Source organism: Apteryx rowi, unplaced genomic scaffold (genome assembly GCF_003343035.1).
Source record: "Apteryx rowi isolate R43461 unplaced genomic scaffold, aptRow1 scaffold_51, whole genome shotgun sequence".
Taxonomy (NCBI): Eukaryota; Metazoa; Chordata; class Aves; order Apterygiformes; family Apterygidae; genus Apteryx; species Apteryx rowi.
In genome coordinates, this window is record NW_020450772.1 from 45,349 (window position 1) to 72,587 (window position 27,239).

At 38.2% G+C, this 27,239-nt stretch overlaps 1 protein-coding gene across 2 annotated transcripts in view; it reads left to right on the plus strand.

Moving 5' to 3' along the window:
- The window catches only part of PIK3CB (phosphatidylinositol-4,5-bisphosphate 3-kinase catalytic subunit beta), a 114,165-nt gene that overhangs the window by 26,673 nt on the left and 60,253 nt on the right, over window positions 1–27,239 (plus strand). For both annotated transcript variants that reach the window (XM_026080124.1, XM_026080123.1), the window contains exon 2: window positions 20,499–20,618. The gene's annotated coding sequence lies outside the window, so the exon portion shown is untranslated. The remainder of the gene's footprint in view (window positions 1–20,498; window positions 20,619–27,239) is intronic.

Below are 27,239 nucleotides of genomic sequence, written 5' to 3' on the forward strand. Positions count from 1 at the left end.
CCCAACTGAGAACTCTTAATGATTGTTTTGTGACTTCTAGATAACGTTCGGATTATTCGATTTTCCCGGCTGCCTTCGGCTCGGTTTCTGAACGCTGTTTTCCTTCTGAGCCGCAGGAATTTGTATGGAGAAAGCAGTGTTTAATGCCGCGCGTTCCGAGTGGGATGCTGCGGCTCGTTGCCCGCAGAGGCCGGCCCGGGCCGGCAGTGCGCGGGCTGCTCGCTCGGCGGAGCGCTGCCCCGGCGCGCGTGCTCTCTGCAGGGCCCCCGCACGGGGAGCCGCCGCTGCGCGGGGCGGCCTGGACCTGCGCTAGCTCCGGAGCGCTCCTGCAAGAGCAGTGGGAGCCTTTCACGCCGGGATCGCTGGTCTGTCCGGCTCCGAAGCACAAGTGCGTGCAGTCTAATGCTAGACACTTTCCAGTATCAAGAAAAGTCACTTTTTTCTTACAGAAATTCCTGCATTTGCAGAGTTTTTGTCACCGGATATTTTGATGAGTTCTGCTCATCGAACATAGCCACAGTAAAGGTTGCATATGCTCTCTGTGAGCTACTGGTCAATTGTACTTTTGATGCTGAACTTAATTCAGGCTTAGGAAGTTGTTGGAGTGGAGCATTCCTAGAAACCTGAGTAACACGTTATATATGCTTTCAGGGCTGTTGGTTAGGGTTGAAAGTTGTACAAATGAGTAAAAATGTCACAGGGAGAGCTTTGATCTTCCTGTGCTTCGTAGTATTAGCTACAGACTCCCGCAACTGTAGGTCTTCAGAGATTAATTAAAAGGTGAAAAAGAACTTTTTAATACACTTATTGCTTTAAAAATGCATAGGCAGAAATATTGCATATCTGCCCTCTGGGCAAAGGCTTCTGAAGTCTAGTAGAACACACTAAGGTGTTTAGGGAATCGGTCACCAGGTCACCCAGAAGTTTCACGCTCATCTTTTCTTCAGACTGGTGATAGTTTTCCAGGCTTTGGAATTTTCATGCCAGCAGGTAGAGCTTTTCAGAGGGTGAGAGCCATAAAAGTATGCTTGAACAAAAGTTCTCCAGTAACTGCTTTTTCAGCCTTTTTTAAAGAATATCAGAATATGATGAGTATTTTGTTGTTTGACTTGGAAACATGTTTTTGTGGGCAGGGTTTTAGCCTATGATTAATTTTTTTTTAATTAAAAAAAAATAAGTTCTTCCAAATATGGTCTTAAAGTATTTTTTAACTTCTATTTAAATATCTGGGTTTTTTTGAAGAAGAAGAATAAGAATCACTTCTGTTAAGGCAGGTTTCACTTCCTTGGAATATCTGATGTCATAAACTTGCTGGTTCTCCAATTGTCTACAGAGTTTTGGCAGAACTTCAAATTTTAGTGTAGGAAAGCCTTCCTTAAAAAATGTTTGGTTTTTTTCTTCTTTATGATGTAGTAAGGAGGGAATGTATCCTCCCTCTTCTCCCTCATCCCACTACTCCTTTCCCTATCTTGCAAGTTGTACTTAAGGTCAATAGGCATGCGAAGTGTTGCAGACTTTCTTTAAAGTATGCATGTGTCTGCAATATGCTCTTACTAAGGAGATGTGAAATTTAAAAACAAAATCCAGTAAAAAAACAAGCTGTCAGAACATGCTAGGAGGGTGTAGGAAAAAAGGTATCCTTTTTTACTTTGGAAGATAGGTGGAAACACATGCTAGTGTTTGTTTAGCTAAAAAGCGGGTATCATAACTGATTAAAAAAGAAAATTAATTTAGTGAAAGTGTTTCAGTGACCAGGGGCACAGAGTTAAAGTAGTTAAAGTGCTTTTTCATGGATCTAGAGATACACATGGAAGCTTTGCTCTAGGTTCTCTAGAAGTTGCCTCCGGTTAACTTATCTGAAAATAGGTACCTGTCCACATGGGTTGTTGGGCTGTAAAATCTGGCGCTATATTTTCTGCAAAGTCCATGGGGCTGCTTAGGTTTAAAATGGATTTTCTGACTCTCAGCACTTGGTAGCAACTGAATGCAAGTTACTAAATTGACTCTTTCTTGCAACTGGCAGTTCCTGCAAAAGCAATCGAGGAGAGAGAAATCTGAGGTATGGAGAGAAAAATCTGAAATAAGCATTATTTGTACAGTTGCATAAAAAAGTTATGAGGGTTTTTTAATAAACATCTATTTATTTGTTATTGACACTCAGAGATTACATGGTGCATCTCAAACCTCAGTTCTCCTGCCCCAAAATGTGAGTGCCTGAAATCATTGACAGCTTTAAAAAAAAAAAAAAAAAGGCATCAGCGTCTGAGTGTATTAAACAGTTTGTTTTGTGGCAATGCTGTTAGTCCTCACAGACTCACTCACCACGTGAAAGTCTTATGGTTAATGTGTTTTGTGTTAATAACTTAACTGAATCGGATCTGGTGGCAAAAATCATTTTACATTAGAAACTTACCAGTTTTTAAATTTGTTTGTTTATTTAAGATAGACTGAAAATAACTTGTAAACATGTAGTTTTGCTTTGAATTAGTAAGGTGTATATACTTCTAATCCAGAATAAACAGCAAGTAACAATAGAGGGTTCTGACAACTATCACAAATAGGAAATTCTGCAGAATTGATAAGGTTAAGGTTACATGTATTTGTATAAGGCTTGAAGTGTCAATTGGTTTATGCACAACACTGTAAAACAGATTGATCAATCTATCAAATTTACATGGGTAAATCTTTATATCTCAAGCTTCAGTGGAAATACATTCAGGAGTGTGGTTCTATTTATACTTACTGCAGTTGCAGAGTGAGGCCCTAATATGCAAACACTTGTGGATATGTAGCTAACCAAATAGTTGAATTTACATAATAGTTTCAGAAGATTAAGGAAATAAATAGTGAAGTTCATATGTCAAAAAAAGCTGCTTTTAATAAGGATTAAGATTGGAGCAATTATACTGCCTCCCATTCATTGAGGGGTAGAAGGGGGGGGGGGTCAGTTTTAGGTAGCCAGAGTTTAATTGCCAGAATACTACATAATGTGGCCTTTCTTAAGACTGGTTGTATGCAAATGGCAGGCTCAGGTTGTCCTTAGGCACTTTGCTACTTTTGCTTCCTGGCTTTGCCTGTTGGCCATAAGGGGGGGAAATGCCCCAAAGGCTTTTTGAGTTGCATTAAAAGGGGTGGGGGGGGGGGGAAGGTGCAGCTGTGCTAACTTCAGTCATCCAGTTTCTTATCTTAAATACTCTTGACTTGCAATTATGAGTTAATTGAACTCAGGATTAATTTTGTGTCATTTGTGCCAAATTTGTATGTGTAGAAACATTTTCTTTCTATTCTTTTTAAAAAACATAAAAACTATGAGTACTATAATAATTCTCTTGATACAAAATTAGCTAAATGTAAACTTTGCTATTCACAGCTTTCTTATGTTTCTTTCAAAATTGTCAAGCTTGCATACTTTTGAGGAGTAGGGTCATGTTAAATGTACACTATGTAACTAAATGGTATAGGGTGCTTTTCTGCTTCCATTCATGTTGTTATTTCCAAAAGTTACTTATTCTGATAGGCAAAATAATTTTCTGTATTTTGCACCAGAAAATATCATAATAAACTGTCATAGGTGTCAGTGTCTAGTTTTATGTTTGCATAACTTATTCTATGTGTTGCTGTAATGCTAAACAGTTTAATTTATCAAATTAGCAACAAAGGTTATCCCCAGATTTTCTTCCTATTTTTTTTTAAACAAACTTTTGAACAAGTAGGGTATAGTTCCTTGAGGCAGAAGTGAAGTGAGTTGATCTGATGGGATAGAGTCTGCTCTGAAAATAAACTACTTCTAAGAGTTCATGGAGAATTGTGACTCTTGCATGTAAAATAGCTGTGTAAATATACTTCTCTGCAGAAACTATGTTGATTCTATGGGAAAGATAGGTCCTGTAATGGAAAAAAAAATTATCCTATGGGTTTAATTTTTTGTACACGTATATGATAGTATCTTTCTTCCTTGCATAAGTTTGCCTGGAAGAGCCTCTTCTTTCTTTTAATGTCTTTGTGAGATCTAAGTAATAAGTGCATTTATGTTGTCACCTTATAGCAATAAAAAGCTGGGGGGAATAGCATGAGTAAAGATTCCAAACTTCTTTTCACAGTGCTCCCCTGAGGCTTTTCTCTTGTTTCTTGTATCCAGTGCAGGTGACAGATGGTTCTGTTCATGCTTTGATTTGGAACTGATGAAAATAAGTGGGGTGGAGTCCATTAGGAGACTTTCCTCTCACTTTGGGTCATTCCTGTCCTCCCCTTGCCCCCAGACACCATATATCCACTGTATTTAAAASACTATGAATGGGTTCAAAAATGAGTTAATACATACTGATAAAAGCTTTGGATTTGCATCAAATGGCAGCATGTGCAAAATAATTTGTTTGGATAGTAGAGGTAGCTTAATATTGAAGCCAGTGAGAGTGTTTCCACTTATGGATGTTGTCACTTAAATAAGAATATTAGCATGTCTTTGGTTTTAGGATACTAAGTATTTAGTATTTTTATGAAGCATTTGTTAATTTTCAGTGTTTTTTTCAAAGTCTTTTCTGTGTCTCTTTGAATGTACAGAAGGTATCTTTAAGCAAAGGAATGAAATACTTATTTCAAAAATATGCATAAGAATTGTCAGATGCTTATTAGAGCTTCTGTCTGGCGTGTGCGGTGGTTGGTGTTCTGCGGGATGGACCTGAGACTGTAAGAAGCTTGCAGTCCTGCTGTCAAATGTTCTTGTGACAGATCAAATAAAGAAGACATGCCCTCTTTTTTGACAAGTTGTGCTTGTATGAATGGAGTACTAGAAGCAATTCAAAAATCAGAGTGGGTAGATAGCTTTATAGAATATTGTAAACATCTCTAGAAATCTCTAGAAAATAGTTGGTAACATTTCTGGTGCACCATGCTCTTGTGGTAGCTATTTATTGAAAAATGCCTCTTTAAAATCATTTTTTAAATAAAAGCAGTGCTTGAGAGAGGTGGATTTTGATATTGTTGTGGCATCTAATTTCCCAGGAAAAATGCTAGTTCAAAATTACTATCTTATCTTCATTTAACAATTTAGCTGTTCAGGGCTATAGAATCCATTATTAATAGCACACCCAATTTTAAAACAAAGTTATTACATTTGTAACCCCAAATGAGACTGCTTTCAGATTTCAACATGATGAGTAGGTTTTCTGTTGTCACAAGACATTGTGTCATGTATGTGACACAGTGATCTCAGTATCAGCGCTTTGTATTGCATCTTCCAGGGGCCTTGGTGGTAGCCTGCAGTTCGTTTTTTTCTTTGTTTGTTTGTTTTTTAAACATGCACACACTTTTTTGCAGCATCCGCCTTTCAATATTCCTTATTTTTTCTTGTGGTCTATGGTTTAACTTACTACTCTTGGCTAATTCTTCCTCCCCAAATCCCCCATCATTTCTCCCTGCCCCCCCCCCMAAAAAAAAAAAAAAAAAAGAAAATAAGGACCCGTGTGTTAACCATTCACTCTGTGTCTTGTCCACTTGCTACAGTGCCGGTTGCCATGGGGTCCTGTCACAGGGATCTGTACTTTAAATAATTTATGCTTTACAAAGCGTAATGTTTTGTAAGATGAAATCTGCAAAAGAAAGGACTGTTTGGTGACTGCTGTGGGAGGGAAGGAAACCAGTAGTCATGAATGGGGTCCAGGCTAGGAAGTGAGCAATGGGACTGCTGTAATAAGGGCTCAGCAGTCTGGGACTAGAGATATACTGGAGAGACTTGGAGGCTGGTGGTAGAAAACATGATGCTGGGAGGGCTGCTCTTGGATCCGGTAGTTTTCAATGCTTGAAGATGGCTGGGGATGTTCTTGCCTCTCTCCTGATTGTTTCTTCAGCTCCCTTCTGGACCTACATGGGTGGTGATAAGGGAAGTAAGACCTTTGGGGGCCCTTCATAGTGTTCTGCTGAAAACTATGTGGGCTTGGAGTATTTGCATTTCTAGCCATGTGCGCTGAGTGTCTTCCTTAGGTGTGCCTCTGTCCACTGAAACCGTTGTTCCTTCCTCCTTGTCCGCTTCATGGCTGCTTGGTGTGTTTGTGACCTGTGGCTGTCAGACAGAGACCAGTACTGGTGCGTTACGGTCCGACACTTGGTCTTTGAGGATGTTGACCCAGGATACTAAGAGTAGGGCTGTTATTCCTGGGTGCAAAATAACCTGGGCAGCTTGGGCCAGGCTTTCAGCAGGATGCCCTATAGGTTTTCATGGCTGGAACTACCCTTTGTGTTCTCCCATGTACCTGCTACAGGGGAACAATTCATGGATCCTGGTGTCTAGGTAGTAAGATGTTAGGAATGATATTTGTTCATGTCTGCTTTAAAAGGAAGCCTGGCTGAAGCATTTTGCTCACACAGTATGCTTCAGAGATAAGCTTAGCTGGACTTTGGGAAAGCTCCAGAAAAGGAAGCAAAAATAACTATATGGGTGGAAGTAGTGGACTAGATTAAAATTTTAGGGAAGATAGAAGTCACACAGTAGAACTTGATACATGTGTTAGAAAAGTAAGCTTATTGCCAGTAATTTTGAATTTTACTGTCCAGGTATTTACATGCTTTGCTGTAAGCAGCAATTCAAGATATCAGTAAAATAAGTTATTTAAGAGGGAGTGGCGGAGTCATAACCAAGGATCCTGTAGGTAAAGGGTCAGTGCCTGACATATGGAAAGCAGTAGAGCACATGGAGGTAGTGCTCATATGTGTATGCAGTCTGTGTAGGCAGGTGAAATAGCCAAGTTTCAATGAGACAAAGTAGAAGGCAAGTCCTGTAATTGATTTATTGAACTCTTTAACAAAAAATAACAAAAGTGAGTCCAAACATAGCAGGAAATAAAATTTCAAATGTAGCTTTATTCTTTCAGTTTTCCTATATCAATTTTGAATGGAAGTTTCATGTGCATTTTATTTGCACCATGACATTAGGATTGAGCCATAACATCAGGAGGTGACGACTACTTGGCTTCATCTGCTGAAGTATTATGAATTGTTTATTCTTAGTAATGATTTAAGTGTGAAGGGGTGTATGTGGAGAAGAGCTGTCCTGCTTTCCTTTTCATGTAAGGAGAATGTTTAGGAATCTGAACTATTCCTGTTGTGTGATAAATACTGACTGGGAAGTGAGTAGTAATTTCTGAACGCTCTTGACTTGAATGAAGAAAAGCATCATTAGTCTGGCAGATTGTCAGCTGCAAATGATACATTAATCTTTGGCACAGTGCTCTTGCTAGCAAAAAAGAGGCTTTCCTTTCTGGTATTAATAATAAAAAGGAGGGCGGGGGGGGACTCATTATCAGTCCTCAGCAGGCTGCTTTGAAATAACCCTGCAAGAGAGACATTAAGCCTGTGATAAAAGTCCTTTAATTTTTTTATTCAATAAAAAAACCCCAAACCTTTTCCTAATATGCTGATGATCTGCATCCATCCACATAACTAACTTTTCTTCTAATAATAACTTTTGTGTGATTATACAGTTTCAAATAAAGCTTTGTAACAACTGCAAAATTTTGTGGGTTATTTTAAAGATGAAGAAACAGCATTACTAAGATGTGTATTAGATCATACAGTATGTGGTAAGTCTTCATCCTAGGCCAGTTTTACTTCCCTAGCACTCTGAAAATAGTGTTTTTCCTAGTTTTTTTCCCCCAATTAATTATAATCTCATATTAGTGGCAGTCATGTACTAGAGTCTTTTTTTTTTTTTTTTTTTTAACTAAAAATGTTTGCTTACACTTCAGTTGGGTGACAAAAGTATATTGAAAATACTGCTAAACTCAAGAGAAAGATCGGACTCTCTTCATTACCTAAATGAGAGCATTTTTTTCTGAATTGTTGGTTTAAGTGTTAGATACTAATTTTTTTATATACTAGGTTCTTGGAGTTCAGATGATAACAGTGCATAAAAAATATTTTCATACAGTAATCTTTGTATTGGTATCTATCATAATTATCCATTAACTTTCTAATTCCTGTGGGGACTATAAAATAAATCTAGTGTACTAAGAGCTAAAGTGATTAGAATAGCTGAAAGATACATCATAAAAAGGGAATGTTATTTAGTAGGAATGAGTTCTTCAGTAAGAAGATAGTTTTACAGGAATCTGAGGACATAACTAAAAAAGCTAGAAGAATTATTAAGGCCATAATCAAGGGTTGTTCTCATCATTTTTCCTCTGGATTCTTCAATAGTTTCATCAAGATTTGCAGCAGCTTTAAGTCTTTTGAATTTTGAACATATTGGGTGCTTTCATCACTTTTGTCACCTCAAATACACTGGATTACAAATCACCTTATATTCAATTTGCTGTTCACCATAATATGATAAAAGTCTTTATCTGTTTCCACTTTTTAAATGAAGAACTACTGTCTCTGTAATTTTTCCTTTACTCCATTTTGTTTAACTTAAACTTCAATGTTAATTTTCTTGGGTGAGAAATACTGTGGGTAAAGCACTGGCTAGGGAATAAGGATAATTAGATTCTGTTTCCAACTGTGTCACACAGCCACTATATGAGTTTGAAGAAATTTGGTTATCATTGAGTGTTCTCATCTGTGCATTGGGGATGAGGGGACTTCTTTTTCTTTCTTTAGTGTCTTTGCTTGATAAAATTTACTTATGTTTATGTCCGTGAACATGCACAGTGTCTACTATAACAGACCTTAAATACTTGAGATGCTACTTTAAGACACATGCAAACACTTAGCTGAAAAAGCTTCTTTGTAGCAGCTGTGGTAGTTGAAATGAATAGCAAATAGTTATGTGTTTTAAATTAGGATGCAGAAACTGTGAATGATTTTTTTTTTTTAAGTGGTATATAAGATAAAATGTCCCCCCGATACACATCTTAACTTTGCGTAGGTGCTGTGAAAATGCTTTCAGTGAATGAATATCTGCTTTCTTGGGGGGAGGAGAGTAAAGCAGAAATTATCCATAAAAAGTAAGCAGACTGTAGTACAGCAGCTAAAGTATTTTTAAAGCACCATATTAAAAAATTAGTCTTTGGTGTACTATTTCCATGAGAATAGAAATTTGAGTGATTAACCCCCTTCTATTTATAGCTGTTTTCCCTGGATTAATGTGCCTGCTCCAGTTAATTTCTAGGTAAATTTTATGAGAAGGCAGAGGAATTCTTCCCTTAGTGTCCTAAGTTGCTTTCTTCTTGATGTGAATTTCACAAATTGGGTTGCTGTATTTTCAGTTTTATTTATACTTTGATAACTCATTAACTTTTATTGCAAGCAAGCACAAGATTTGAAAAGTCCTTCTGCATTTGATGGCTCTTTTTGTTTTCCCATCACTGTTTGCTGATCTTAAAATACTGGTACGTCACTGCTTAAGACTGATCTTCTGGAGTTATTGGCTGATGAGAGTGAAAGATGCTGCATGCGCATGCCAGACTGATAAAGGTCCAAAGACAAGGCTATTAGTCTGTAGGTTAACAAAATGAAATAAGGTAATAGTCTCATAGCCAGGCCTCCTATAAACCAATTATTGTTAAAATTTTGTACCTTCTTGATGCCAAAAGGTAATTCTTCATTGCTAGTTTGTCACGGCTTGTTGGTCATGAAAGTAGCGTGCTACTTTTCATGTTTGTGGGTTTCTTTTAAAACTGTATTTATGGAGTAATAAAGAATTTCTACTTCCATAATGACAGCTTTCTTAAAAGATTGGAAGTAGGGTTGTTTAGACTCCTTGTAAAAGGAGGAGTCTTCAGAAATGGCAGCATAGCTGAGACTTTCAGCCCAAGCTCCCGTATTTCAGTGTTTAATAGATCCAGATGAAGAAAAATTTCTTTTGGAATGCAGTGGCAAAGGAAACGGTCTGAGTGTTTTCTAATTTTCTGTTGTTCTGCGATGTGCTTTCTTGTGAGAAGTAGAATAGGATATCAAGGGACTTTGGTGTTTTCTTTTTGACTTATGATGGGAGAGAACTTGAAAGGCATTAAGGGAAATAGTTTGAGTCATTCCTCAAGGTTTGCACCCTGCAGTAAATAAGCTTTTACTGTCAAGTTTGGTGGTGTGAAATTTTAATCGTGGCCAAACAACTTTTGTATGAAAACTGAGAAGCCTTTGCTTTCTTTTGCAAAAGTCAGTTTTCTTGATTACTGAATTTACTGCATGTGTTAAGAACTGCTTTCTCTAGTTATGCATGCTGCTGCTCCTGTGCTCTTCTGCGCTCACAGGTTGACATCCCTTGCGTACCACTATCTTTGCTGTTACTTGGAAGCGAAGCAACGTGTTGTAGCTGGGAAAGTTGTTCTGACAGGAGGAGGGTGCAAAGATGGAGGATGGGGAACCAGTAGTGGAGTGGTGGTTGTCAGAAGAAGGGCTCTCCAGGGGTCTGCTCTGGAAGAAGGAACTCCTCCTCACTGATGAGAACTACAGAGCTTTCATGTGCCTATTGCCAGAAATCCATGTAAATACCTATCTTGTAATCCAGAGGCAGAAGGAGGCTGAAGATGTTTGCTGGAGTGCATCTGCTGCCTCCTCTCCTCAGTCCTTCTGTGCTTTGCCTGTCAAAAAGGCTCAGTGCATGAAGGTGGTTTTCAGTCCAGCTTTCCTCAGGTTCTTCTTTTAGTCTTGGGGTATTTTTAGACATGTTACACAAAGTTAAGAAGGTTGTATTTTATTCTTCCTGTCTTATTGTTCATGGTTCATCTCAGTATCAAGAGTTACATCACAAGTTGACCATACTGTAGCATTGTCTTTGCTCTGGTTAGAGCAGCTCTAATCAACATCGCATCTGAAACACTGATAAGAAGTCATTCACCTATGCTAGGGCTCTGCCATGAAGATTGCTCTTTATACAAAGAAAGAGTATTCCCACGCGTTCGGTGCTGTACCGGTGTTTCCATCACGCAGGGTCATGGTTGCTGCTACTCTTTTTGCAGACAGTAGAGATTAACAGAGGAATAAATATGGCAGCGCTCCAAAGAGGCTATTCTGAGCAAGGTGTAGCTCTACTACAGATTTTCATGCTCGGAACATAGAAGTAAATTTCTCTTCTGGAATGTTCCTGGGACACCACAAAATGTTTTCACTTTCGTTAAAAATAATACTGTAGAAAAATATTGTTCTTTATTCCAACTTTTTCATTAATAAAGGAAGCTGAAAAGTGCCACATGGTCTAAATTACTATGCTGATCACTGCAACTGTTACAATAAAAAGGAAGAAAGTGTTTCTTTTATCAAGTGTTCTAAAATTCTCAGTGATATATCTCAAAGCAGTGGAAAAACTATGAACAGTTTTGAAATCTGACTCTCTGATCCAAATCTAGATTTGAACTGTTGATTTGACCAGAGCAGGGTTGTTTTTTGTTCTGAAACCAAGCACTCCACCTGCTTCTAGCCTGAAAGTAGTTCAAGTTTTGTGACTCTTAGATTATGTACTGTTATGAATTGTCATGTTGAAGGGTGTGGCATTTCAAGATTTTTTTTGTTTTGTTTTTGTGAAATAATCTAAAAAAGCCTTTGTATGATCAGGGCCTTTACATACCTGCTTGTTGAGCTATTCTTTCTATGTTTGATGCTTAACTTTCAGAAAGAAACCTGCTCAATTAAATTTATTAATTTGGGGGGGGGTAGTTTAAAAAAAAAWATATATATATATATCTTAATTCCTAGCAGTGCCAACAAAGCCTTATCTGTTTTCTTCTAAGAAGACAGAATCTCTAATAGCCACACACTTTTTTTCTTTTTTGTTAAATAATGGATGTGCTAGTTGATTGAGAGGGTTATAGATCTTTTATGGAAAGAGACATTAGGGGAGACAGTCTACCAATATATACTGCATTGCAGCTTTTATTATATAGAGGGAAAAAATATTTAACAACAGGGATAAAAGCATCTTCCTGTAAAACAAAGCCATTCATAAAAAGAATTATATTGAGACCTGGGAATGTGATTGTCTTCATTTTTGTTAGGAAACTGGGTCTCAAAATCACACTCAGATACATAAATTATCATAAATTGTGCACTGATTACCTTCTACTCAACTGTACTGCCAGTCTTAAATTTGTACATGAAGAATAGAAGGAATAACGGAATAAGGAATAAGTGGAAGAAGGAATAAAGGAATAAGCTGCCATCGTTTCCATGTTTCAGAGAAAGTGGAAGAAGCCCAAAACTGTGTTCAGGCTTGCTATTAGTTTTCTGTTTGGTTTTGCCTGTTTTCCTCTGTCCCTTCAAATACTTAAGAAGTTCTCTGTTGAACTGCTAACGTGATAGGAGCATTTCTTCAAACCCTGCTGATCTCAGTTCCGGGTTCCTCTCGGTGATATCCCTTTCTGGTTCGTAGCACAGTTGAGATTCTTGAAGGTCTGCACACACATGCACACTCCATGAATTTGTACGTTCTGGCATGTAACATATATAACTTCTTTGAGACCCTGATTTTTCAGCACCAGAGTGGGAGGCAATAGAAGTCTCACAACATGAAAGAAGGGGGAGTAAGAGCAAATTAAAATGTGCAGTGTTACATTATCCAAAAGAGCTTAATAGATTTGCTTTTGAACGCTGAATATAGTGTTTGTTAAAGGTGAGCTGTTTGTTAAATGCCTGAAATTTTTTCCTGATCACAACAAATATTATTAGCAATTGCTTTTAGTTTCAGTTAGTATTCACTATGTACATGTGAATGATGAAATACTGTTGATATTTATCATGTAGTATTTGGGATTAAGCAGTATGTTGGATTGCAGCAACAATCATTTTTGAAGCAGAAGTTAATTAGACATTACTGTGTTAGTTCAAAATCTGTTGTAATCCACATTTTGGAGGTTGTTTTGTTTGTAAAGAGGAAAAAAAAAACCCTTAAAACTGATATCTGGAGCAAAGTTGGAAGTAGCTTCACAAAAAGCTCATAACAATTTATTACTGAAGAAATAAATTATTTAGTCTTGCTATTGACTCTACTAATGTGTGCTCGATTATGTAAAAATTAAATATGCACATAAAAAGCATAATTTGGAAACTACAGAGAAGTAAATTCACAGTTTCACCATATTAGTTTTTTAACGGAACATAATTGGCAAAGTGAAACATCAGCATGTGAAAGCACTGAAGAATATAGACTATGTGGAAGAGATCGCAAGAAACAAAAAGCAAGAGTAGTCATTAATGTTTACAAGTAACTAATTAATTGTGATAAGATCTTTGCAGAGTCATGATGAAAGCTCACTGTTTTGTTTCTGTGCTTAAAATGCAATTAAATATTGTAAATTGTGGATGGGATCAACAGGAGTTCCCCCTCCCCCCATGCGTTTTTGCATATGAACACAGTAGTCAGAAAAAATATATTAACAATTAAGGGCCATACTCAGGTATCTAAAACTCTAAAGAAACACCTAGCTGATGAGTTATGCACCCTAAAAGTCTTTCAGGGCGTTTAAGGAAATCATGGAGAAGGACTTCATGAAATTTAGGCTGTCTGAAAATGGCCTGGGGTTTAATAAAGTAGTATACGATTTCTTTGTCAAAAGGGGGGATGGGGAGGTAACTTTGTTCCTTAACAATTCTAACTGACCTTGTATTCTTTTCTGCCAAATAATTAACTTACTTTCAAAAATAGGCTTCAAAACAAAACGAAAAAAAAATTATGGGGCATAATTGTGGTTTGATATAGGACCATGAGGTCCAGTGCTTCACTTAAAGCTCACAAATACAGGATTTGCCCTGCTGCTGACACCCGCTGAGATTTCTGTGTCTAAGCAGTGTGACTTTCTACATGTTCTCAAATATTGACTTAGATGTAGTGAAAATCTATGTGGAATCAACTCTTTATCATATTGAATCTGTTTTAGTATTCAGAAAGATGAATTTTGAACTGTGTGACTGCTGAGGGGTCTACAAATGATAGCAGAGCCGACAGCAGATTAGCAGTTCATTGACTATTGCAAACATCTCTGTAGATGCTGCAAGGGCTTGTGCAGGGTGGTGATTTTTTGCCCCTGCCTAAACTACTCCTCAGTGGTTCAGTTAGCTGAGCCTTGAGCTTCGTGCCCTGTGTGTATACGCGCACACGTGCAGGTATGGATTTCCTGGAGGAGCGTTATTCCCGGTGTGACTGCAGTGAGCATGATTTCTAATTCTTCACTTCCACACACTAGACATAGGGAACTGGAGCAAAGTTGCAGCGCTGGACTGGGGATGCAAGTGATGTGTGGGCTCTGGTGGGAGGTGGGGGAACTTAAGTCTTCGCACAGAGGAGTCTGTTCAGTCTAAACTGTTTTTTTTGTGAGCAGCTTTGTTGCTGCTGAACCAGTCATGTAATCACTTGTGCCCTAGACTGGGTTAGAACTGGAAATGAGCTGGAAAACATTACTAGGTTGACTCGCTACTTATGAATCAATAAAAAGCAGATCTAAGCATTTGTGAGTCACGAAGAGTCGTAGAAGCACTGCTGCTTTTATAAAATGGTCATGCACAGCCTAGAACTTTGTGGTTTTTGAATGGTAGACTACCTTCAGATCTGGCACATGCTCCATCCCAGAATCTCACTTAGGATGTTGTGGCAATCTGGGGTGCTTATTTAAGGTATCAGCGCAGGCAACCGTCTCCTATATTGAACACATCTGCAGGCTCTCCCGCACTTCTCACGGAGACTTTGCTAACCTTGATTTCAGCGCGCTACTGGCTGGTTCACAGAACGGTTGGTTGACTGACAGAACAAGAGAGAAAGAACCTGCAGTCTACCAGTCTTATAGCTTTATTACCAGTGATTTGTTCCTCTTCTCCTCTGCCTAGGGCACTTTTCAAGGTGGAACAACAGAAGAAAAACAGCTGGATCATTCTGAAAAACAGTCCTTTTCATTATGTTTGTTTTTGTTTAGAAATCCTAAATCATGCAGGTGATGCCTTGTCAACTGAAAGTTTCTGGCTTTTGCTCCTTGAGGTCCTTTGCTATGCAGTGACAGCAAGAACCGCAAGTCTTTTGCTTCTTTGACTTCATTGTAAGGACAAAAGTTTGCCATCTGCCCCTCCACTCCTATCGAGTTCTAAATGGCAGTGGGTAGGAGGGTTACTGTGGTACTTAACCCTTATTGCCATCAGGATATATCACTGACAGAGAAGAAAACCCAGGAAATTAAATATAAATTTCACTAACTGACACTGTATTAGAAATCAGTATTTTCAAAATAAATAGCTGATGAAAACTTGCAAGATCTTTTTAGTATTGCCTTACAGTTCTAAACTGAAAGGAATTCTTCATCAGAGAGTGTGACCCAGTAAAAAATCTGCTTTATGGCAAAGCATGTTAGTAGGTACCTATGTGTAAGCACAAACTTCTCTTAAACAGATCTGTCAGACACTAAAGGGGGTTTCAAAGATGTGAGCCACAGCTTAGTGATATTAGCTCTCTAGAGTGAGTGTGGCTTCTTTAGAGGGTGATTCATAGTGGGGTGAGTACAGACTCCTGCTTTGAATCACTCACTGGAATAAGGTAATTATGCTATGAAATTCTTTTAAATGAAGAAATGTAACTGAACTTGCTTCAAATCACGTTTCTAGCTATTATCCATTTAACTTTAAAATATGTGGGGCGATGTTCTTCAAGCTATTCATCAAAATGCTTTGTGRTCCTTGTTTTGTCCTTCTTAAGAAGAAAGATTAGGGCTGTAAACTGACTTGTAGTTCTGACTTAGCTCTCCTTTATGCAACTCATTTGGCTTAGAGGTAATCTGCAGTTTCTGTCTCTACTTGTTTTTTACTTTCTGTGGGTATTTTTATGTGAAGAGAGCTTGTGGCTATATGCCTATTTTGTTTTGGTTGAAGAGATTTTGTATGAGATAAATGGATTGCACAGAGCGACTGTGTTCTGGATTTTTAAGTGAGACGCTTCAGAAAAGGCTGAGACTTGATTCCTCTCCCCCCCCCCCGCCCCCAGGATATTATTGTCTTTGAACATCCCTAAACACCTATGAGTGTAGAACACGAGGAATAACATTGCTGTGTATACAACAGTACACTCTCTTCATTATTGATAAAATATTTTGTCTCTTGATAGTAGTGCAGAAATAAAGGTGCCACCTTTAAAAGGTCAAACCTGGCTAGTCCTGCTGAAGTGACCATGGGCACTACATAATTAGGAGGATGAGGTGCAGCTCTAGTGTTTTGGTCACCTTGTACACAATACTGTGCAATAGGTAGGAACTCATTTTTTTCAAAGTTCAAGCTGTAATTGGCATTTTTAATGCTCACACTAAAATGTGTGGTATCTGGAAGTCTGAGGTGGCTGTGATTTAACCAGATGTGCACTGTGGGAAATTCTTTTTCTCACTGTTTTAATTCCTGGACTTTAGTCATAATAGCTTAATTACTTAGAGAGAAAGTTCTGGAAGACCTTTGTGCCTGTTATTGCTGGAACTTAGGACTGAGAAAGCAAAGAAAAAACATACTGCTTTATTTTCCTCAGCATTCGTATCTTGTTAATTTGAAAGTATTTGGTGTTTTTGTCTGGTGAGTAATCCTCTTCTTGTCTCAGACTCAGTAAAACAGAGAGTTTTATTACAGCCAATTGGATGCTACAGCAGTTAATTCAGCTTGACGTGTGCTTATCCAGTCTTCAGTGCTATTGAGAGCATGAAATGCATGAGACAGCTTTGAGGTAGCTGAAGATGTGAACCAAAAGCTGTAAAATACCCTAGCTGTCTGCTTCTCTGTATAGCTGTCCACAACATCTGCAAATGCTCTCAGCCCTGAGCCTGATGCCTCCCTCAGTGGCAGTGAGAGTGGGAAATGGATTTGCAAAGAGGAAGATGGTCAGGAAACTGCTGCATCGTGTGATTCAGCCCGCTCACAGTTCCTTAACCTGCTGCAAACCTGGAGCAGTCTCGCTCACAGTGTCTCTGCAGGTTCTGGCAGAATTTGTAGGGGAGCCTGCCTGATAGGTCTAGAAATTGTTATAGGGGAGAAGGCCATAGGGCTGGAAACTGAGCCCAGTAATTGCTGTACAGCATCTTACATTATTTCTGAAGGATTYTTTTGTTTTGTTTTTGTGTGTGTGTGGCCTGCTTGCCTGGCTTATGATTGTTTTGGTTTAGGTTAGATGCCATGTGGGAGTTTTAGGCAATGGTTTGTGACACGTTTTTTCTCCCTTTCCTCCCTTGCATGCCATTTTTTTGTCATACGCTTATCAGTGTTTCTGTGGACGTAAAGAAGAGTACAGGGGGGAGATTAAAAGAGCTCAAACTCTAGAAAATTTTACAGTATTGTTACAAAAGTTTTGATTACCACCATATAGTTATCTGATTCTTGAATTATTTCATAGGACTGCAAGGCTTTTTCTAAAAAAAAAAAAAAAAACAAAAAAAAAACCCCCCCCCCCCCAACCCAACAACAACAACCTTTTATGCTTAGGATAAAAGCCGTATCTGTGTCATAAAGGCGTAATAAAAGGATTCATTAAAAAGATTGTTTTGCAGGCTGTCTCGTGATTCTCAAGTAGTAAGCGGCTATGGAATAGAATTTCTGTTACGTCTCTGGTACTTTCTGTAGAAGTGGTGTGGGTGTAGACCAAAGGGCGAGCACCCGAGGGGGTTTTGTTTTGTGTTTTTGGCTAAGTTCATGACGGAGACCCCCGGTGGAAAAGTCCAAATGGCAGTTTTATTTTTTCCACATTCCCCAGGGCGATGTGGTGGGGAGGAGGTGTGTGCACATCAGAGTCTAGTTTGTGTTCACTGCTTGAGGCAGATACTAAAATCTTATTAACAGTCTTCCTGATCCTTTCTCTGTTTCCAGAAGGTTATGCATGAATGTTTCTTATGTAGTTGAGGTTCTTGCTAGCTGTTTGTTAGTTAACAGTGCAGCAGAGTTTGTACTTTGGTCTGTTAGATAACATATAGTCACCACCTTTGAAAAATTTTCCACTTGTGCTTTGAAGATAGAAAGGGTAGTGATATTTGAAAGGCTGACTGTGATGTGATCTGCAGTTACATTGATAACCATCTCTTGTAACTTCTGTTCTACTGGTCTGAAAAATGAGAAAGGATGGTAAGGTAGAAAAAGAAAGCTGCACTGTCATCCCAAGATGAAGGCAAGAGTTGTTTGTAACACTTGAAAATAGTAGTGAATGGTTTGTTTGCAAACATCATAAATGTTTTAAGGTTCAGAGGGCTAGCCGTTCTCCTGGCTATCCTCAGCATGCAGCTGCTTGCAGAGGATCAGCAGGAAGCGTATTGTCAATACCAGGTCTGAAATGCAGCAGAGATGGATGAAATCCCCCAAGCTACTATGAGAGTAGAAGGACAGAGGACAGTGAGCAGTTGGGACTGGAGGGAAATGAAATCTAGCAAGCAGTAGACTGTGGGGAAGATAAGAATTGATAAACTTTGACAGGAGCTATTCACAATGTGCTGGGTTGCTGAATGTGTGCAATTTATGGACCCTAGATATTTCTCAGACTTTATGCATGTGCTAGCTCTTGAGTTGACTACTAATGCATTGACTGCTGTGCAAAAACAGGTAAGTCTTATTTCTGCCCAAGTTCTGAATAAGACATGAGGAATATTAGTTCCTCTTGCCTTTCCAGTGTCTTACAGTTGAAGACAGTACAAAAGGTTGACTCTGGGAATGATTTGGAGCGTGATAGGAGCCAAGCAGCCCCCCTCATTGCAGATAATGATTTGGACTATGTAGTGAGAAGAGAAAGGAAAGAACAAGACAGGAGAAGGCTGAGAGCAGAAATTGCAGCACTAGTACTGCTGCCTGTTTTCTCTTCTGAGTGCATTTTATTTTACTTAGTGCCTTAGTTTTCTTTGTTTTCAGCAAATCTGACAACACATCTGTGTTACACATTGTTCCTGTTTACGAACTTAATAGAATGGGAAGGTTGTATAATATCGGGAAGAAATAAGGTCATGATTTATTCAAGTGTATCAAAGTTAATATTAGAAAATTAGTATTGTGCATTCTGCCAGTGATTCCCATGTTGTATTTGGGAGCCTTCTCTGTGGTTTGCCAAGCTCTACAGAGACAGGAGTTGTTTTTAGGATAAATAATGTCATATGTCCCAGCAGTGGCACGTGTAATTTTGAAACACTGTTCTTTGCTATGTTGGTACTGATAGGTTTCCCATGAATTTAAATTGTGGGAACCTGAAACACCATCCTGATTTGTCAACAACTGACTAGTTATCCACAGACCTCTAGAAGCCTGGGGAATCCAGTTTTTAGTTAAAATAACAGCCTACTTCTGCCCTAGAGTATGGGTCTTCAGACATGCTGTGTAAGCAGTTTCTGCTTTCAGGGGCCACCGGTCATGGGCAAGTTCCCATGCAGTGGAATCCTTGCAAGTGGATCCTTGCAAGTTCTAAACCCAGTTAGGCCTCCCTTCGTTCTTCTCTAGTCTTTCTTTTTTGGCTGCTGCCTAATGTAGGCTCTTAGGCTTTAATCATGAGAAATTTCTGGACTAGTTCACACCCTTATGCACAGCAGGCAGTTGTCAAAAAATAGCATGTGGGTCAGTAACTTAGTTTTCCTCAATGGCTATGAGGCAAAAATAGTTGCTGCCCACCCACACAAATCTGAGAAAAATTAAGTTGTTTCACAGTTGCTTTCTAGAAAGGTTCTGCTCTGTGTGGCACAGGGGAATGACCACCCACTAGCCCTTTCCACTGCCTCATTCCTGATTTCTGTGCTGTATGTGAGTTCCTATAAGATCAATGTGGACTATTTAGTGAAGACGTGTTAATGGGAGGAGAAAGGTAGTTGTGTCTTGTGTTTTGTGGCTTGCCCTAAAAACATGCAGATAATATCAGTGCAAACTAATTGCACTACTTTGTTCTCAAGGGGTTTTTCATTTGTTTGGTTTCATTTTGGTGAGAGTTTGGTTTGCAAAGTAGAGCTACATGGAGAATGTCTTGGCTCTGTGGCGATCCCTTTCCTGCACATCTGCAGGAGGCTGCAAAGAGTAGACCCATTGAGCCATCCTCCTGCTGTTTTGCAGGTTGAAATATGAATAGCAACATGGGATTATTGGTGTCATCAGGTCCAGTTTTCCACAATTCACAAACCTACGTATGGTATTACACTCTTTTATTTTTAAGTCAGTCAGCTTACAGACAAGAGTAAAAACACAAAGGCAGCTCTGTTTTCCTCTTCTGTTGTCCTAAATTCCAATAGGCGTTTGTTGATTTAATCCAAATTGGTTATACAGAAATTAAAAACTGTTTATAGCAGCTAACAAATGTTTCTGTTTTTAACTTTGACTATTTGAGTGCACTTCTTCATGTTTATGATACCTACTTTGTTAGAAGAAATGGCATCTTCTCCATATTTTTCATTTTTTCTTTCTTTCTGGTGACCTGTTACAGTTTGAGGATGTAGGATTCGTTTAATCATTAGATTGTGATGTGAATATGGTACTGTAGTATTCAAAGAGAATGAAAATGTGTGGTTAATCAGATATTTCTGCACAAAAAAGTTCATGGAGTTAGTAAACCAACTATGAATTGGTTAATTTCTCATTTGGTTGATAACATGTGGTGTTTGCTTTCTTAGGTCACATTCAGGTCATCTTGTGGAACCTTCCAACAAAACGAGAGTAATAGGAAGAAAAAGATGTTTAATGAAAGTAACTTCACTAAACAGTCGGACTGAAACAGGAGCAGGTTCTCTGGAGTAAGTATTAGTTTGTTTATTTATTTTTTCTTTATGAAGTCAGTAGCCTAGTTACTAGATTGTATTTAATTTTGTTATGGTTAAATTAAAAAAACCCAATAACTGCATATTCATTTCAGTCAATCGGTTGGTAAAGGACGCTCTTTTGGAATCCTTACGAGGCATCTGCCATGTTGGTAGTAATTGTATGTTAGGAAATGTAGGTAGGCTCTGGGTTCTTCTCCGGGCGCCTGTGTATTGTGGGTATGCTTTTGAGCCGGAAGTGGCCTAGTGTAGATGTGATTACTTGTAACCCTAGAGTTGCTGGTAAATGTTGAAGCCTTGCCTGTATCTTCCAGGGAATTTGAAACTATGATTGTTTTTCCACGGTAACTTTGCACTTCTGACACTTCCTGCGTGGTGTTCGCTGATATTATAGTTATCAGTCTTCTAAATACAGGGTAATTATTATGTCCTTTTTGAGAGGTTAAATTGTTCAGCAGGAGTAAACGAACATTCCATGTTTTGTGAAACTGGGTCCATTTTTCTTAATGAAAAAATGCACAAGAAAATCTACTAGATTTTGCAATGTTTGAACTAAAAATGTGTGAACTACTAAGCCTCAAAATGGCAATTAAATATCCGAATCTTTCCTTTTTCCATTAGCTGCCTTAATCACTGGACTACGACTATTTTCTCTTGTTGCTCCTTAGCCTGAGCAACCTTGTATTCTAATTTGCAAAGTGTTACAGCTTGAATGGGGAGGAGGCAGAGTCCTTCCATCCTAGAATAGCCTCTAACTTGGCAAGTAGAACATACTCCAGAACAAAGAGGTTAGAAATGGGGAAAAATTGCATAATTTTCTGTCTGACTCTGATTTTACTTCTGCTATGTGATATGTGAGAATGTAATTCCACAGAAGTCATTGGGAATATACTTGAACACATAGTTAGGAATGAAAAAATCTGACCATTAGAACTGAAAGGGTAGAGGAAAATGATTGTAGTTTACAAGAAGAGTATTTTGACTTTTTGCTTTTATTGCCGAAAGGAAATGACTCTTCTTGGCTTCTCCTTAAAAAAGGGATGTGTACATGGTGTCATAATTTGGGTAGGAGAATGTCTGTGAAAGCTGGTCAGACCAGCTAAACTATTCCTACCTGGAAAATTTTGTGAAGTGCTTCTAACTGCTAGAATAACACATTTTATTTTGCCTTTAAAACAAAAGTAATCAGTCAGGAAATAAATTATATTTAAATTTCGATTAAATATAGATTTAGAGTTTATTATGTGTGTTAGTTCCCTTTTTCTAACCAATGCTACTATTTTACATCAGCACATAGAAATTTATATCAGATACTGATCTGGGTCATATGTCAAGTGGCTAGTAAACATAATCTTGAAAGGTTCTCATATTATCTGGTATTTGAATTGTGACCTCTGAAGTTTTCATCGACTCTTTCATATGAAGCTCTTTGTCTTGCACTAACTTAATAGACAATATAAGATAAATACAGGTAGCTGTTTCAATGTCTGTATAAAATAATACCTATTTGCCATTTATACACTTAACTTTGACAAGTTAATTCTTGTCAAAATTGATTCCAGTTTATCCTTTTTGGAAAAATATTTTTAAAAGCTGTTTTTAAAATTTTGTTTAGAGATTTCTGTACGCTCATACAGATTTCAGTCAATAGACAAAGTTAGTATTTTGCAATTGCAAGGTGATGTTCTCATGAAGTCTCAAAGCCAGAGGGACATAAGGGAAAAAATTCTTCACTGTGAAGGTGGTTAAGCACTGGAGCAGGTTACCCAGAGAGGCTGTGGGATCTCCGTCCTTGGAGACTTTCAAAATTAACTGGACAAACCCCTGAGCAATATGCTTTAATTCAGAGTTGAAACCAAGCTTGGGACTAGATGACTCCCGGAGGTCCCTTTCAACCTAAATTATTCTGTGATTCTGAAATGATCTAATTATTTTTGAACCTTACAATGGATGACCAGGACTACTTTTAGCTTTATTACCTTTAACTTCATGACAAAAGTATTCACAGTGAGCAGTTTTTATGATTATTTTTTTCCTCCTCAAATGGCATTATACTTCAAGTTGTCTATATAAGTTAGTGTCATGAAAATGATACATAAAATTTATCCAGAACTTTGCATTAGACTTGAATTGTTGGATTTCTTTCAGTGCTTGTTCAGCATTGAACAATCCTGTTTGTACTACAAAAGGCTGTGAGCAAGCACTTTTCTGAGTCTCGCTATAGTGGGTGACCTTGGAGCTGGTTATGCAGGAAAACTAATTGCACATCTTAATGCAGATCAGAAATCCAGACCAAATTGCTCTCTGTAAGCACCTGACCCAATGAAGAAGAATGTCCAGTCTGATGATGTGTTTAAAATTTTGATTTTTCTTTTCTCCTTAAAGGGCATCTTTCTAACTCTTAGAATCCATGGCATCTGTTAATGAAACTTAAGCATAGTCTGCTTATGTGATAGCTTTGTATTTTGTACTGTGCCCTCTTTTTAGGAGAAAAATTCACCCCTAATTAATTTTTCACTGGTGGTTATTATTATTATTTTTAACTCCTCTTTCTAGATACCTAAAATCTGTCTGTGCTGGAGAATAACTCTCTCTCCTAAAGGTTTTGATTGAACTATCAGAAATAATTGAAAAGTGAGTCTCCTACTCCCTGTGTGAAGAGGTATCTATATATAGGAAAACCTCAATTTCTGATCTTACTTTTTTGTAGTAGAAGCTCATCTAGCTCATAATTTAGAGGCGTAACATTTTAATAGCTGAATGAAACATTTAATTGGCATTTAATTGGCTGCTGGTGAAATTCAATGTTATAGGTCTATTTTTACAATTTGACAGGAGATTAAATATTAACCATTTACATCTTTTAAGTTTCTTGTAAGTGAAATGTTTACTCCTTCTTTCTTCCTCGTTTATAGTGGAACAAGTAATTACTGTGAGTGGTAGAAAAGGCAAGGAAAACACCAGAGAGCAGAATTAGTACTGATTTAATATTTTCTGATATTTTTTTGTTGGACTATGAAAGATAGTCTTGTACAATTCCTGTATGGTGAAAGGATAAATGGAGAGGGGAAAAAAAAAACAAAAAAACCCCAAACCAGAATTTACTTAGTGCAATATAAATCAATAAAATCACAGCCCCAAATCTTAATGCACCTTTTCAGATTCCCAACGGGCACATTATATGGACTTTTTGAAATCGGAACAAAAACCCAAGTTTTTATGTTCAGATATGCAACCTGAGATTCTGTTTTGCTTGTTTTTTGGTGGGTGGGAGGGAATGTGTGTTTGAGTGCTGAATTTCTGTATTTTGTATACATGCCATTTAATTAAAATTAGTATCCTTCAGACTTCTTGGTATTGTTTAGTAAGCTTAATTGAATCTCAGTGCTGAGGGCCCTCTCCCAATAATTTGAGAAGCTGTACTAATTGCTTACTTTGAAACACACATAATACACATCTTGTCAAGCATCCTTAGGTTATTAAAGATGGGGATCAAGCAAATGAAACTTTGGCTGCTCAGTATACTTACTTGAATGATGAAGCAGTGTGTGTGTGCGCACCTGTACACGTGTGCAGCTTCTACTTTTTAAAGAAGCACAGTCAACCCGGAGCCAACTTCCAGGCCAAGATGTTTAAAGTTAATTCCAGGCAGTTTCATTGCCGTTGAGTTCTTCTGCCAGGACTGGCGTGGTGTAGACTCCTTGTGTGCTTTTCAAAATCAGCTTGAGAATCCCACAGAAGAAAGTGAAGTGTGCAAGCACTTGTAAACCAGGGACCTAATATCCTGCCTTGTAGTTCACGTTTGGTACGTGCCTCACTGTGCCAAGGGACTGGATGTTGGCAGTCTGTGTCTGGACAGTGGGAGAAGTGAGTACAGCTGGATACCAAATCCTGCAAAAGTATATGGTAGTGGAAAGAATTAGGTACCAGGCTAGTTAATGTTTTTTCTAGAGTTAGGTGAAGAATTTCCAGTAATGGTGGTATAACAAAAGCATCTTAGTAGAAACTGGATTTAGCCAACTTTTAAAATCCTTGAAGTAAGTAAATATATAAAAATTGTAAATCCTAACCTGTATTTAAAACTCTGCACTCATTCTTGTTTAGTACTGTTTTTACCTGGTTCTGTCACAGCTTTGCCTCTTGTAATGTAGAAATCAAAATAAAAGGGTTAAAAGCACAATGAGCAACTACAGAGATCCAGCAGCAATAGTTCGCCGGTAGTGTCAGGGTGGGTTTTTTGTTTTGCTTTCCTTGTTTTTAAGGAGGAAGGAGTGCTTTTGTAGGGGACAAAAAAAAAATGTTTCATTGAAGGATCAGTGAAAGTTACGTTTTTTTTCATGTCTCATGAAAACAGGGTTTCCTTGTCTTGACTATGGTGTTTGAGCAGTTCAAATATCTGTTTGAAGAGATCTCGCTTAGCTGCAGCACTTGTGCCCTCTCCCGTGCTCTGTGTTTCTGCTCCCCCCTGGCAGCAGCTCTGCTGCTACCTATTTTTCTCCCCGTGGAGAGCAAGCCCAGTGAGCTGAACCAGCAGAAAACTCTCACTTTTGTTTTTGCTGGGCTGCTGGCAGGACAGTGGGTGGGATTACAGCACTGATTTTAGATTGGCTTGGGCTGTTACAAAGCCAGACTTTTAGGCCTGTAGTTTCACTGACACTTTTTATAATGAGCTTAAGAGCTGTAAAGTGTCAAGGTGACCCTGGGGCTGAAGAAACTGTCACTATGTCCTCCATCACTCATCCTGCTTCTGTTTACATCTTCACCTTGCTGGCCCAAGGAGTTATGCAGCTCTACAGAGAACCATCTCAGATTTACCTGTGTTCAAATGAAGTCTTTCTTCTGGGTTATCTTTCTTCTTCCTTTGCCCACCCTACTGCCTGGCCATCCACTTCTTCCTCCTTTGTGCCAACTTCATTCACCCTTTTTGTTATACTTCATTTTTCATCATTTTGGCTTCTGAAAGTAGCTCACCCTGAAGTCGGAGCAGGGCTTTCAATGCAAGGGCAGCAACGGGGCTGCGCAGCTGGGATCAGAAGGAAAGGGGAGAGTTTTCTCAGCAGGAGCTAGCTACCTCCTCCTAAAGCCTTGGCTTGCTCCACTTCAGTGGTGATGTTGAAGCAGTGCTGTGAGACTTTGCTGTGAACCTGGTATTAGGCACTAAATTCAAGCACTAAATGGAACAACTACAAATGATTGATTAAGAAAAGTTCTTTAGTTAAAAATATATGACCATCTCAGTATTTAAATGTTTAGTAGATTCTTTTTATTAAAAAAAAAAAGGGTAGTTCTGAAGAGTTTGACATTTAAACAGAATTTGACATATTCTAACGCTTCATGCCAAACTTTCCCAAGTATATAAAATATCTGCAGTGATCTAGATTATCAAAGGCAAATTATCTAGGTTGTGAATTAGCCAGGTCTAGTCTTTTCCTAGGTCTTCAGCCCCACTTCACTATCCTAGAGTATGTGATGCAGAATTGGTCCTCACACCAGATCCCACTCTGCCTGCTGCTATTGAAAACTTACCAAGATCTCTGAAGAAATTTCAAGATAGGGCAAAGGGTATTCATGATAGCTGTGAGAAGCTGTTGTGCTAATTTTGTACTTTGTTTCATTAGAAATGATGTGCTCTCTGTGAAGCACCTAAAGTCTACCAAAAGCCTGAGACTTGTTTTATCTGTTTGCTTGGTTCATTGTGAATAACCTTTAGAGGGAGCGGGAACTCAATTTACTTGCCTGAGAAGAATGGCTGATGCCTTCCTACTGTTGTATTTTTTCGCTACCTCCTTTAAATTGTACATCTTAGAAGCATATGTAAGAAGTAATTTCCTTTTATCCTCATTGTTCAAACCAGTTCTGATAAAACTTCCAAGGCTAGAATACTATTTAAAAAATGCTATTCTCTATCTGTAGACCTCTCTTGCAGGAAAAAGTTTCTAAAGACGATAATCTCATTTACATGCTAATTTTTAAATTGTTTTCATGCAATCATAGAGTAAGTTACCTAAGAAGGGACCTCTGGAGGTCATCTAACCCCTTCTCAAGGCAGGTAGCTTAAATTAAATTTTAATTTGAAGCCAGTTAATATGTTTGTGGGTTTTTTGATGTCTCAAGTCCTGCTAAAGTCAACTGCAAATTTCGGGGCTCAGCATCTTTTGAAAACTGGGCCACTTTTGTTTAGAGGCATTAATATCAAAGTAGAAACTTCATTCATTGTGGTTTAAAAGTCTTGGCTTCAGTTTTTAAAACTTAGTGCATACTGCCATGAGTACAGCAGAGTAATACACAGAAATAAAACTACAAAAGAGAGACAAAATAATCAGGGGCTGTGGAAAATATGCAAACAATTATCTTTATCTGTGGAAAAAATAGCTATATTTCATGAGGAGAATGAGAGAATCTAGACTTGTTAGCTGAGATTGCTGTTTTGGTACCAGTCTAAGCACTGTGAGGGAGTGACATTTAAATATGGCATTGCATGTTTTCTATAGATATTTAGTTTTCTAAAAATATCTGGTGATATTTTTATTCTGATTTCTAGAGGAATCCTGACTAAATGGACACTTAATTTTCCAYTCCATAGGACCAGCTCATGTG